This window comes from Panulirus ornatus, chromosome 55 (assembly GCF_036320965.1).
Source record: "Panulirus ornatus isolate Po-2019 chromosome 55, ASM3632096v1, whole genome shotgun sequence".
Classification (NCBI taxonomy): Eukaryota; Metazoa; Arthropoda; class Malacostraca; order Decapoda; family Palinuridae; genus Panulirus; species Panulirus ornatus.
Genome location: NC_092278.1, coordinates 9,344,807 through 9,360,314, shown reverse-complemented (window position 1 = coordinate 9,360,314; position 15,508 = coordinate 9,344,807).

Sequence of the window (15,508 nt, the reverse complement as noted above, 5' to 3'; positions counted from 1 at the left end):
CTTGCCAATATTGCCAAGGTGACATGTAAATCTTCGCAATGTAACCAAAATGAGCAGATAGCCAAAATGACGATATGATCATAATGACAATACTGCTACTACGGAAATATATTCCCCATGACATTATAGCTAAAATGACAATAAAGCAATCTTCACAAAAGGGTAACATTGAAAATATAGGAAACGACAATATATCCACCATGACAATGCAGCTGTCGTGACAATAATTTCACGATATACATCAATCGCCAGGCTATTAGAGTCACTTTGATAGTAATCTTTCAATGACTTTATGAATATCAAGAAAATATAGCCTTCATGTCAACATATTTCCTATGATAATTTAGACATTATGATAATATAGTCACGACGACAAGATATTCACTATGACAATAAAGCCACCATGATCATGTAACTGATATGACAATATAGATTTCAGGATATGTAGTGTCCAGGACAATATAGAAATTACGGCAACACAGTAACCATAAGAATATAGTCACAAATACAATAAAATCGTCATAACAAAATGATCCAACCATGAAAATATAGTTACCCTGCCACTATGACTTTAATTGTAATGTAATCAACATAATATACATTCAACATGACAGTACTGAAACTATAACAATATCGCCTATCATGGCAATATATTCACATGATAATTTAAAAAAAAAGAAATATTTGTTCTTATAATATATCTTCAAGGGCAAAATGAACACCATTAAATATGCTACAATGATAATGCAGTCAATCTGTCATTATAACCATCATCATGAAATAGTCACCATGATGGTATAGTTATCTTAGCAATATAGCCTCTAAGGGATTATAGTCATATTGTCAACATTGTCACAATGACAATATATTGTCACCTTAATAGTAAAGTTATCACGATAATGTATCGCTGATGAAAAAATATGCATGACTAAAAAAAATGACAACATAGCAACTATAAAAGAGATATTGTCACCATAAAAATATAATTATCATGATAATATTTCGCTTATGACAAAGTGTGCACGAGTTAAATAATGACAATATATCACGTATAAAAGATCACCTTGCCAATATAGCTAAGGTGACGATATATACATTATAGCAATGTAACTAAAATGAAAAGATAGCTAAAATGACGGTATGGTCATAATGACAATACTGCCACTATGAAAATATGTTCCCATGACACTATAGGTACACTGACAACACAGCCATATTCACAAAAGAGCAATATTGAAAATATAGCGAACGAGAATGTAGCCACTATCATAGTTCAGCCACCACCATGATAATAATGTTACGATACAAATCATCACCATGTCATTAGTCACCTTGATAATAAACTTACAATGACTATATAAATATCATGAAAATATAGCCTCCATGTCAACATGTCTGCCATGATAATCTAGCCATTATGATAATATAGTCATGACGACAATTTATTCACCATAACAATATAGCCATAGCGATCATATAACTGATGTGACAATACAGTCAAAGAAGCAAAAAAGAAATATACAAATCATATTCACTATGGCAGTATAACTACATGACAATATAGATACTGTGACAAATAGTCGCTTTTGAATCATAGCAAACATATAGCCGGAGGGACAGCATAGTTTCTATGACAAAATAGCGACCAAGACAGATTATATCATTATAATGTAGACACCTTGACAGTATAGACCATAAAACAATGTAACAATCATGAAACTATACCTGCCAAAACATTATAGATGTCATGAAATCTTAGTCAACATGACAAAATTATCATAATGAAATATCATCGGCATTACAATATAGTTACCATAATCATAGACCAATCATGATCATATAATCAGCAGGTTGACATAAACAATATCACAGTATAAAAACCATGACAGTATAAGTGACATGATGATATGATATCCATACACTTACACTTACAATACCAAAGAGGCCGCCATGAATATATTGTTATCATGATCATATAATCACAACAATATTGTAGGTAGTGACAAATATATCCCCAACGACAAAATTAATCATAGCAATATAGCCATCAACTTGTTATAGCGACCAAGATAATGTAGCGAGCATTGTATTGAGAATTACAATACAGCCACCGTGCCAATGTCGTCACCTTGACAATATAGCTACCATGAAAGTATAGTAACGTTGATAATGTAGCTCCCATGTCAAAACATTCAAGATAGAAAATACCCAAAAGATAGCCACAACAAGAGTTTAGCTGCTAAGACGATATATCACCATGCCAATATCTCTAAAATGTTAGTATAGCCATCATGGCAATATATCAACAGCAAAAATAAGCATCACAACGATATAGCTAACTTAACATTATACTATGACAATATAGGTAACATTAAAAGACAGCCACCCCTTCAAATATAAAAGAAAAAAAATGACAAATAGCCATCATGGCAATATGGTAACTAAACAATATAGCCATCATGGCAATATGGTAACCAAACAATATAGCCATCATGGCAATATGATTACCATAGCAATGTATTCTTAATGGCAATATAGTCACCACGTCCTTATAGTCACGATGGCAATACAACTACCATGACAATACAGAAAACATCAAAATACAGTCTCTAAGACAATATTGCCACTATTTCAATGAGTTAAATGATAATATACATATTATGGCAACACAATCACGATGACAATATACTCAGAAATGTTATATAATCGTCATAATAAAATGATCCTACCATGAAAATATAGTCACCTTGCTACTATGGCCTCCATTACAATATAGCCATAATAACAAAACATTTACCACGACAGTACTGAAACCATAACAATATAGCATATCATGACAATGTAGTCACTTGATCATTTAATGAAAAATAAAAATTTCGCTTCTATTATGGTGTAACCTCAGGGACAAAATTTTATACACAATTAAAAAAGCTGCCATGAAAATACAGTCACTATGACATAAATATCATAATAAAATAGTGACCATAGTAATATAGCCACTCTGAGATTATAGTCATTATGACAATATAGACGCTATTAAAATACTGTCACCTCAATAATAAAGTTATCAAAATGATATATCGCTTGTGACAAAATATGCATGATTAGAAAATGACAGTAAAGTACCTATAAAAAAGATCACCTTGCTACTATAGTCAAGTTGATGATATATACATCATAGCAACGTAAAGAAAAAGAGATGATAACCAGAACGACGGTATGTTCATAATGACTATACTGCAACTAAGAAAATATGTTCCCCACGATTCTCCAGCTTCACTGACAATAAAGCCATCTTCACAAAAAGAGTACTATTGAAAAAATAGCAAACGACTATACAGCTATCAAGACAGTACAGCCACCATGACAATAATCTCTCGATATAAATCAATCGCCAGGACATTAGCGTCACCTTGATAATGAATAAACAATGAGTACATGAACATCATGAAAATATAGCGTCCATATAAATATATTTGTCGTGAAAATATAGCCTCCATATGAATATCTTTAAAGTGACAGTTTCGACATTCTGATAATATAGTCAAGACGCTAACATATTCACCATAACAATAAAGCCACCATGATCACATAAATGATATGACAATATAGTCAACGCAACAATAAACGCATTTATAAATTATATCCACTCTGAGAATACAGACACATGAAAATATAGATACTGTGACAAAATAGTCATTTTTGGATCATAGCAAGCTTATAGCGTCCAAGAGAATATAGTCTCTATGACAAAATAGCGAAGAAGACAGGATTTATCATCACAATACAGTCACCTTGACAGTATAGCGAACAAAACAGTGGAACAACCATGAAAAGGTACCTACCATAACAATATAGTTTACATGAAAATATAATTACTATGACAAATTTATTACAATGAAATACAAATGATATCATATTATAGTTTCGATAATCATACAACATTCATGATCATATAAGATAAAACCTTCAAAACAAAACAAGGGTAGCGACAACGCAGAGAGGAATAGCTACAACCTAGCTCTGAAAGACGACAGCAGCTCCGTACACGTCGGTAGCTGGTGCGAGACTGTCATCAGGTGACTATATTGTCATGATATGCTATATTGTCATGGTTTCAGGACTGTCGTAGTGAATGTATAATTATTTTAGCTATATTGCAGTGGCAAGGTGGCTAAATTTTCATGGTAGGATAATTTTGTTATCGCGGTTATATTGCATTTGTGATAGTACAGTCATGGTGACTGTGTTCCAGTAATATCTATATTATCATTTAATTTGTTGAAGCGATTCCAATATTGTCGTAATAGTCTCTAATGTCATGTTGCCTGTATTTTCATGATGTTTCTATGTCATCTTGACTATATAGTCATGTTGGTTATATTTCAGTTATGATTACATGGTTATGGTAACTATATTGCCATGGTGACTATATTGATAGGTGACTACATTGCCATGATAGCTATTTTTCATTTTTGTTATACTGTAAGGAGGTGACTGTCTTTTCATAGTGAATATATTATCAGGGTAGCTATATTGTTAAGTTAACTATATCATTGTGGTGCTTATTTTCTTTTTCTAGTGGTATATTGCCATGATGCCTATACTAACATTTTGGCGATATTGGCATGGTGATATAGTGTCTTAGCAAATAAACTGTTGTTGTGGATATGTTCCATGGGATTTTATTATCATAGTAACTACATTGTCAATGTTACTATATTTTCATGGTAGCTCCATTGTCATGGTGACGATATTTTCATTGTCGCTGTATTGTTATTTTCAATATAATGCTATCCTAACTACATTATCTTGGTCGATATATTTACTTGCTGGCTATATTGCTATGGTTAATTTTGTCGTTGGGGATATATTTTGTCATTAACTACAATTTTGTTTTAATCATATGATCATGATAACAATATATTCATGGTAATATGAGTGCAAGTGTATGGATATCATATTATCATGTCACTATATTGTCATGGTTTTTATACAGTGATGGTGTTTATGTCAGCCTCCTGATGATATTATCATGTTTGATATATGATTATGGCAACTAAATTGTAATGGCGATTATATTTCATTATGACAATTTTGTCATGTTGCCTGCATTTTCATGGTAGCTATATTGTTATGGCAGGTACATTTTCATTGTTGTTTCATTGTTTTATCGGCTATACTGTCAAGGTGACTATATCTTAATTAAAAATCTTGTCTTGGTCGCTATTTTGTCATGGACCCTATATTGTCCTGGAGCCTATATGTTTGCTATGATCCGAAATAGACTATTTTGTCACAGCATCAATATTGTCAGGTGCTTATATTGCCATAATGAATATAATTTGAAGGCTTCCTTATTGATGCGTTGACTGTATATTCATATCACTTATATGATCATGGCTATATTGTTTTAGTGAATATATTGCCGTCTTGACTATATTATCATATTGGCTAAATTATCATGGTAAGTATGTCGACATGGAAGTCATATTTTCATGATGTTTATATAGTCAGTGAAATATATCGTGACATTATTGTCATAGTGGCTGTACCTTGATGGTGGCTATATAGTCGTTTGATTTATTTTCACTATTACTCTTTTGTGAAGATTGCTTTATTGTCATTGTAGCTATAGTGTCTTGGGGGATCTATTTTCATAGCAGCAGTGTTGTCATTATGAACATACCGGCATTTTGGCTATCTACTCATTTTGGTTATATTGCGAAGATTTACATATCGTCACCTTGGCTATATTGGCAAGGTGATCTTTTATACGTGATATATTGTCATTATTTAACTCGTGCACACTTTGTCATAAGCGAAATATTATCATGATAATTATATTTTTATGGTGACAATATTGTCATAGCGACTATATTATCATTATGTAACAGTGGCTATATTGCCAAGATAACTATATTGTCATGGTGACTTTTTTATCATGATTTCTATAATGTCATAATGGCTGTATTTTCGTAAAAGCTTTTTTAATGGAGTTGATATTGCCATTGAGGATATAACATTATGGAAGAGAAATTGTCATTTTCATTAAATTATTTGGTGACTACATTGCCATGATATTCTATACTGTTATGATTTCAGTACTGTCATGGTAAATCTTTTATTACTGTTTCTACATTGCAATGGAAACCAAAATGTTAGGTGGCTATATTTTCATGGTAGGATAATTTTATCATGACGATTATATTGCATTTCTGAAAATATTGTCATGGTGACTATGTTGCCGTAGTATCTGTACTGTCATATAATTTGTCAAATTGATGGCAATATTGTCTTAGAGACGGTACTATCATGTTATCTATATTGTTACGGTCGTTGTATTGTCATCGTGACTATATAGCCATGTTGACTAAATTGTCGTTAAGATCACATTGTTATGGTAACTATATTACCATAGTCGCTGTATTGTTAAATCAATATATCGCCATGATGGCTATTTGTCATTTTTGTTATATAACAAGGAGGTGACTGTCTTTTCATGTTGGTAATATTGTCAGAATAGCTATATCGTCTAGTAGTGGGTATATATATTTCTTTTCTTTTGGTATATTATCATGATGAAAATGATAACATTTTGGCGATATTGGCATAGCGATATAGTGTTTTAGCAGGTAAACTCTTGTTGTGGATAAAGCAATATTCAAAAAAGAGCAACATTGAAAATACAGTAAACGACAATATAGCCACTAAGACAATGCAGCTATCGTGACAATAATGTCACGATATACATCAATCGCCAGACTATTAGAGTCACCTTGATAGTAATCTTTCAATGACTTTATGAATATCATGAAAATATAGCCCTCACGTCAACATATTTCCTATGACAATTTAGCCATTATGATAATATAGTCACGACGACAAGATATTCACTATGACAATTAAGCTACCATGATCATATAACTGATATGACAATATAGATTTCAGGATATGTAGTGTCCAGGACAATATAGAAATTACGGCAACAGAGTAACCATGAGAATATACTCAGAAATACAATAAAATCGTCATAACAAAATGATCCAACCATGAAAATATAGTTACCCTGCCACTATTACTTTAATTGTAATGTAACCAACATAATATACATTCAACATGACAGTACTGAAACTATAACAATATCGCATATCATGGCAATATATTCACATGATAATTTAAGAAAAAGGAAATTATCGTTTTTATGATATATCTTCCAGGGCAAAATCAGCACCATTAAATATGCTACAATGAAAAGGCAGTCAAACTGTCATTATAACCATTATCATGAAACAGTCACCATGAGAGTATAGTTATCTTAGCAATATAGCCACTAAGAGATTATAGTCATAATGTCAACATTGTCACAATGACAATATACTGTCACCTTAATAGTAAAGTTATCACGATAATGTATCGCTTCTGAAAAAATATGCACGACTAAAAAAAATGAAAATATAGCAAATATAAAAGAGATCACCTTGACAATATAGTCAAGGTGACGATATATAAATCCTCGCAATATAACCAAAATGAGTAGATAGCCAAAATGACGGTATGTTCATAATGACAATACTGCTGCTATGAAAATATATCCCCAATGACACTATAGCTACAATGACAATAAAGCAATCTTCACAAAAGAATACCAGTCAAAATACAGCAAACTAATATATAGCCACCATGAAAGTACAGCCACTATGACAATATCACGATATAATTCACTTACTATATAAACATTATGAAAATAAGGCTTCCATGTCAACATACTTATCATGACAATTTAGCCAATATGATAATATAGTCAAGTCGGCAATATATTTACTATAACAATATAGCCATGATCATATAAGTGATGTGAAAATACAGTCAACGCAACAATAAGGAAGCCTTCAAATTATATTCATTATGGCAATATAAGCACCTGACAGTATTGATGCTGTGAAAAAATAGTCTCTTTCGGATCATAGCAAACATATAGGCTCCAGGACAATATAGTGTCCATGACAAAATAGCAACCAAGACAAGATTTTTAAATAAGATATAGTCACCTTGACAGTATAGCCGAAAAAACAATGAAACAAAAATGAAAATGTACCTGCCATAACAATATAGCTAACATGAAAATGCAGGCAACATGACAAAATTGTCACAATGAAATATAATCGCCATTACAAATTAGTTACCATAATCATATATCAATCATGATAATATCATCAGGAGGCTGACATAAACACCATTACAGTATAAAAACCATATCAATATAGTGACATGATAATATGATATCCATACACTTGCACTCACATTACCAAATAAGCCGCCATGAAAATATTGTTATCATGATCATATGATTAAAACAAATTTGTAGTTAATGACAAAGTATATCCCCAACGACAAAATTAACCATAGCAATATAGCCAGCAAGTAAATATAGCGACCAAGATAATGTAGTAAGGATGGCATTATATTGAAAATAACAATACAGCCACAATGGCAATATCGTCACCATGACAATGGAGCTACCATGAAAATATAGTAACATTGACAATGTAGCTACTATGATAATAAAATCCCATGGAGCATATTCACAATAACATTTTATTTGCTAAAACACTGTATCACTATGCCAATATCGGCAAAATGTTAGTCTAGGCATCATGGTAATATACCACCAGAAAAAGAAAATAAGCACCACAATGATATAGCTAACTTAACAATGTAGCTACCCTGATAATATATTCAATATGGAAAGACAGTCACCTCCTTACAGTATAACAAAAATGAAAAATAGCTATCATGGCAATGCAGTCACCTATCAATATAGTCACCATGGCAATATAGTTACCATAACCATGTAATCATAACTTGAATATAACCAGCATGACTATATAGTCAAGATGACATTCAACCATCATGACAATACAGGCAACATGACATTAGAGTCTCTACGACAATATTGCAATCGCTTCAACAAATTAAATGATAATATAGATATTACTGGAACACAGTCATCATGACAGTATTATCACAAATGCAATACAACCGCGATAACAAAATTATCCTACCATGAAAATTTAGCCACCCTGCCACTGCAATATAGCTAACATGATAATACATTCACTACGACAGTACTGAAACTATGACAATATAGCATATCATGACAATGTAGTCACCTGATGACAGTCGCGCACCAGCTACCGACGTGTACGGAGCTGCTATCGTCTTTCAGAGATAGGTTGTAGCTGTTCCTCCCTGCGGTGTCGCTACCCTTGCTTTGTTTTGAAGGTTTTATCTTGTATGATCATGATTGGTGTATGATTATCGAAACCATAATGTGATATCTTTTGTATTTCATTGTAATGAATTTGTCATAGTAACTATATTTTCTTGTAAGCTATATTGTTATGGTAGGTACATTTTCATGGTTGTTCTACTGTTTTATTGGCTATACTGTCAAGGTGACTGTATTGTGATGATAGATCCTATCTACTTCGCTATTTTGTCATAGAGACTATAATCTCTTGGACGCTATATGTTTGCTATAATCCAAAAATGACTATTTTGTCAAAGTATCTATATTTTCATGTGGCTGTATTCTCAGAGTAGATATAATTTACAAATGCGTTTATTGTTGCGTTGACTCTATTGTCATATCATTTATGTGATCATGGTGGCTTTATTGTTATGGTGAATACATTATCGTCTTGACTATATTATCAGAATGGCGAAACTGTCACTTTAAAGATATTTATATGGAGGCTATATTTTCACGACAAATATATTTATATGAACGCTATATTTTCATGATGTTCATGTACTCATTGTATATTCATTATCAAGGTGACGCTAAAGTCCTGGCGATTGATTTATATCGATAGATTATTGTCATGGTGGCTGTACTGTCTTGATGGCTGTATAGTCGTTTGCTATTTTTTCAATAGTACTCTTTTTGTGAAGATGACTACAGTGTCAGTGAAGCTGGAGAATCGTGGGGAACATATTTTCATACTTGCAGTATTGTCATTATGAACATACCGTCGTTCTGGTTATCATCTCTTTTTCTTTACGTTGCTATGATGTATATATCTTCACCTTGACTATAGTGGCAAGGTGATCTTTTTATAGGTGCTATACTGTCATTTTGTAATCATGCATATTTTGTCACAAGCGATATATCATTTTGATAACTTTATTATTAAGGTGACAGTATTTTAATAGCGACTATAATGTCATAATGACTATAATCTCAGAGGGGCTTTATTGCCATGGTAACTATTTTATCATGATATTTATGTCATAGTGACTGTATTTTCATGGCAGCTTTTTAATGGTGTATAAAATTTTGTCCCTGAGGTTATATCATAATAGAAGCGAAATTTTTATTTTTCATTAAATGATCAAGTGACTACATTGTCATGATATGTTATATTGTTATGGTTTCGGTACTGTCGTGGTGAATGTTTTGTTATTGTGGCTATATTGTAATGGAAGCCATAGTGGCAGGGTGACTATATTTTCATGGTAGGATCATTTTATTATGACGATTATATAACATTTCTGAGTATATTGTCATTGTGATTGTGTTGCCATAATATCTATGTTGTCATTTAACTTGTTGAATTAGTGGCAATATTGTCTTAGAGACTGTATTTTGATGTTTTCTGTATTGTCATGGTAGTTGTATTGTCATCGTGACTATAAGGATATGGTGACTATATTGCCATTAAGAATACATTGATATGGTAATCATATTGCCATGGTGGCTATATTGTTTGGTTACCATATTGCCATGATGGCTATATTGTTTAGTTACCATATTGCCATGATGGCTATTTGTCATTTTTTTCTTTTATATTTCAAGGAGGTGGCTGTCTTTTAATGTTACCTATATTGTCAGAGTAGTATATTGTAAAGTTAGCTATATCGTTGTGATGAGTATTTTTTCTGTTGATATATTGCCATGATGGTTATACTAAGATTTTAGAGATATTGGCATGGTGATATATCGTCTTAGCAGCTAAACTCTTGTTGTGTAGATCTTTTGGGTATTTTTTCTCTTGAATATTTTGCCATGGCAGCTACATTATCAACGTTACTATATTTTCATGGTAGCTATATTCTCATGGTGACGACATTGGCACGGTGGATGTATTGTAATTCTCAATACAATGCTCGCTACATTATCTTGGTCGCTATAACAATTTGATGGCTATATTGCTATGATTAATTTTGTTCTTTGGGATATATTTGTCACTATCTACAATATTGTTGTGATTATATGATCATGATAACAATATATTCATCGCTGCTTGTTTGGTATTTTAAGTGTTAGTGTATGGATATCATATCATCACGTTACTTATACTGTCATGGTTTTTATACTGTGATATTGTTTATGTCAACCTGCTGATTATATGATCATGATTTGTCTATGATTATGGTAACTATATTGTAATGCCGATGATATTTCATTATGATAATTTTGTCATGTTGACTAAAATTTCATGACATCTATAATGTTTTTTCAGGTACAGTTTCACGATTTTACATTGTTTTATGGTCTATACTGTCAAGGTGTCTATATCATTATGATATATCCTGTCTTAGTCGCTATTTTGTCATACACACTATGTTGTCCTGCCGGCTATATGTTTGCTATGATTCAAAAGCGACTATTTGTCACAACATCTATATTGTCATGTAGTTATACTGCGATAGTGAATATGATATGTATATTTCTTTTTTGCTTCTTTGACTGTATTGTCACATCAGTTATATGATCAGAGTGGCTATATTGTTATAGTGAATAAATTGCCGTCATGACTATATTATCATAATGGCCAGATTATCATGGTAGACATGTTGACATGGAGGCTATATTTTCATGATATTTATATAGTATTTGCAAGATAATTATCAAGGTGACTAATGACATGGTGACAATTTGTATCTTGACATTATTATCATGGTGGCTGAAGTATGATGGTGGCTACATTCTCGTTTGCTGTATTTTCAATGTTTGTCTTTTATGAATATGGCTTTGTTGTCAGTGTAGCTATAGTGTCATGGGAAACATATTTTCATAGTGGCAGTATTGTCATTATGACCATACCGTCCTTTTGGCTATCTTTTCATTTTAGTTGTATTGCTATAATGCATATATCGTCACCTTAGATATATTGGCAAGGTGATCATTTTATAGGTGATATATTGTCATTATTTAACTCTTGCATACTTTGTCATAAGCGAAATATTATCATGATAATTATATTTTTATGGTGACAATATTGTCATAGCGACTATATTATCATTATGACTATAATGTCACAGTGGCTATATTGCCAAGATAACTATATTGTGGTGACTTTTTTATCATGATTTTTATAAAGTCATAATGACTGTATTTTCGTAGAAGCTTTTTTAATGGTGTTGATATTGCCCTTGAGGATATACCATTATAGAAAAGAAATTGTCATTTTGATTAAATCATTTGGTGACTACATTGCCATGATATGCTGTAATGTTATGGTTTCAGTACTGTCATGGTAAATGTTTTATTACTGTTTCTACATTGCAATGGAAACCAAATTTGTAGGTGGCTATATTTTCATGGTAGGATATTTTTATCATTTCGATTATATTACATTTCTGAGTATATTGTCATGGTGACTATGTTGCTATAATATCTATATTGTCATATAATTTGTCAAATTGATGGCAATATTATCTTAGAGACGGTACTGTCATGATATCTGTATTGTCACGGTGGTTGTATTGTCAATGTGACTATATAGTCATGTTGGCTACATTATCGTTAAGATCATATTGTTATGGTAACTATATTACCATAGTGGCTGTATTGTTAAATCAATATATCGCCATGATGGCTTTTTGTCATTTTTGTTATATATCAAGGAGGTGACTGTCTTTTCATGTTGGCAATATTGTCAGAATATCTATATTGTCTAGTAGTGGGTATACATATTTCTTTTCTGGCGGTATATTATCATGATAGCAATAATAACATTTTGGCGATATTGGCATGGCGATATAGTATTTTAGCAGCTAAACTCTTGTTGTGGATATTTTTCAATTGTATATTTTATCATGGTAGCTTCATAGTCAAAGTTACTATATTTTCATGGTAGCTAGATTGCCATGGTGAAGACATTGGCATGGTGGTTGTATTCTTACTTTCAATATAATGCCGTCCTGGCTACATTATCTTCGTCGCTATATGAACTTGATGTCTATATTGTTATGGTTAATTTTGTCTTTCGGGATATATTTTGTAATTAGCGACAATACTGTTGTGATTATATGATCATGATAATATTCTCTTGAAAACGTATGTGGTATTTTAAGTGTAAGTGAATGGATATCATCTCATCATGTCACTTATATTGTCATGGTTTTTGCACAATGATCTTGTATATGTCAACCTCCTGATTATATAATCATGATTGGTGTATGATTATGGCAACTATATTGTAATGTTTTTTTTCATTGTGATAATTTTGTCATGTTGACTACAATTCCATGACAGCTATAATGTTATGACCATATCATGATGATAAATCCTGTCTGAGTCACTGTTTTTTCACAGAGACTATATTGTCCTGGAGTCTATATTTTTGCTACGATCCGAAAACGACTATCTATTAACAGTATCTATATTGTCAGGTGGTTATATTGCCATTGTGAATATAAGTTGAATGTTTCTATATTTTTGCTTTGATTATATTGTCATATCAGTTATATGATCATGGTAACTTTATTGTCATAGTGACAAGATTGTCGTCGTGACTATACTTTCATAATGGCTAACTTGTCATAGCAAATATCTTGACATTGGGGCTATATTTTCATGATATTTATAAAGTCATTGTAAGATTACTGTCAAGGTGACTCTATTGTCCTGGTGATTGAGTTATGTCGTGATATTATTGTCAAGATGGCTGTGTTGTCATGGTGGCTATATTGTAGTTTGCTGTATTTTAATTTTACGCTTTTGTGAAGATAGCTTTACTGTCAGTGTACCTATAGTGTCATGGAGAATATATTTTCATAGTGGAATTATTGTCATTGTGAACATGCTGTCATTTTGGCCATCTCCTTATTTTGGTTACATTTCTATCATAAATATATCATCACCTTGGCTATATTAGCAACGTGGTCTTTTTTTACGGTTGCTATACTTTCATTTTTTATTCATGCTTTTTTTATCGTAAGTGATACTTGATCACGATAACTATAACATTCCGGTAACTATATATTGGCATTTTGACTATATTGTTATGACAATGATATCATGTTGGATATCTTGCCAAAGTAACTATATTGTCATGGTGTCTATATCATCATGATGGTTATAATGTCATGGTGACTACATTTTCACGGTAGCTTTTATATTGGTGTTGGGTTTGCCCTTGAGGATGTATCATTATAAAACGAGATTCTCATAATGATTAAATCATTAGGGGACTACATTGTCGTAATATGTTACATTGTTATGGTTTCAGGAATGTCATTTTATATGTATTATTATGTTGGCTATATCCCAATGGAACCCATAGTGGCAGGGTGGCTATATTTTCATAATATAATCGTTTTGCTATGTCGATTATATTCCACTTGTGTGTATATTGTCATGGTGACTGTTGCCATAATATCTATGCTGTCATTTGATTTGTTGAATTGGTGGCTATATTGTCATAATGTAATGTCATGGTTCCTCTATTGTCTTGGTGGTTGTATTGTCATCGTGTCTATATGGTCATGGTAGTTATATTTCCATTAAGATTATATTGATATGGTAACTATATTGCCATAGCAGCTATAATGTTAAATGAATATATTGCCATGATGGCTATTTGTTATCTTTTGTTATATTACAAGGGGGTAATTGTCTTTTCATGTTGCCTATATATCAGGGTACCTATATTGTTCTCATAAGATTACAGTCATAAATACAATATAGTCGCCATGCCAATATTTTCACCTTAATGATATGGGTATCATGATAATATATCGCTTATAACATAATATGCACGATTAAAAAATGACAATATACCACCTATAAAAAAAATCATCTTCCCAATATAGCCAAGGTGACGATATATGTAACATAGCAATGTAACCCAAATTACAAGATTGCCAAAATGACTTTATTTCATAATGATAATTGCGTCACTATGAAAATTTGTTCCCAATGAAAGTATAGCTACACTGACATTAAAGCAATATTCACTAAATAGTAACATTGAAAACGCATCAAATGACAATATAGCCACCATGATTGTACAGCCACCATAACAATAATGTTACAACATAAATCAATCACTGTGATATTAGAGTAAACTTGAAAAAATGTTTACAATTACCATAAAAGTATCATGAGAATATAGCATGCATATCAACATATTTTCCATGACAATTTAACCATTATGATAGTATAGTCACAACTACAATATATTCACTATAAAAACAAAGGCACCATGGCCATATA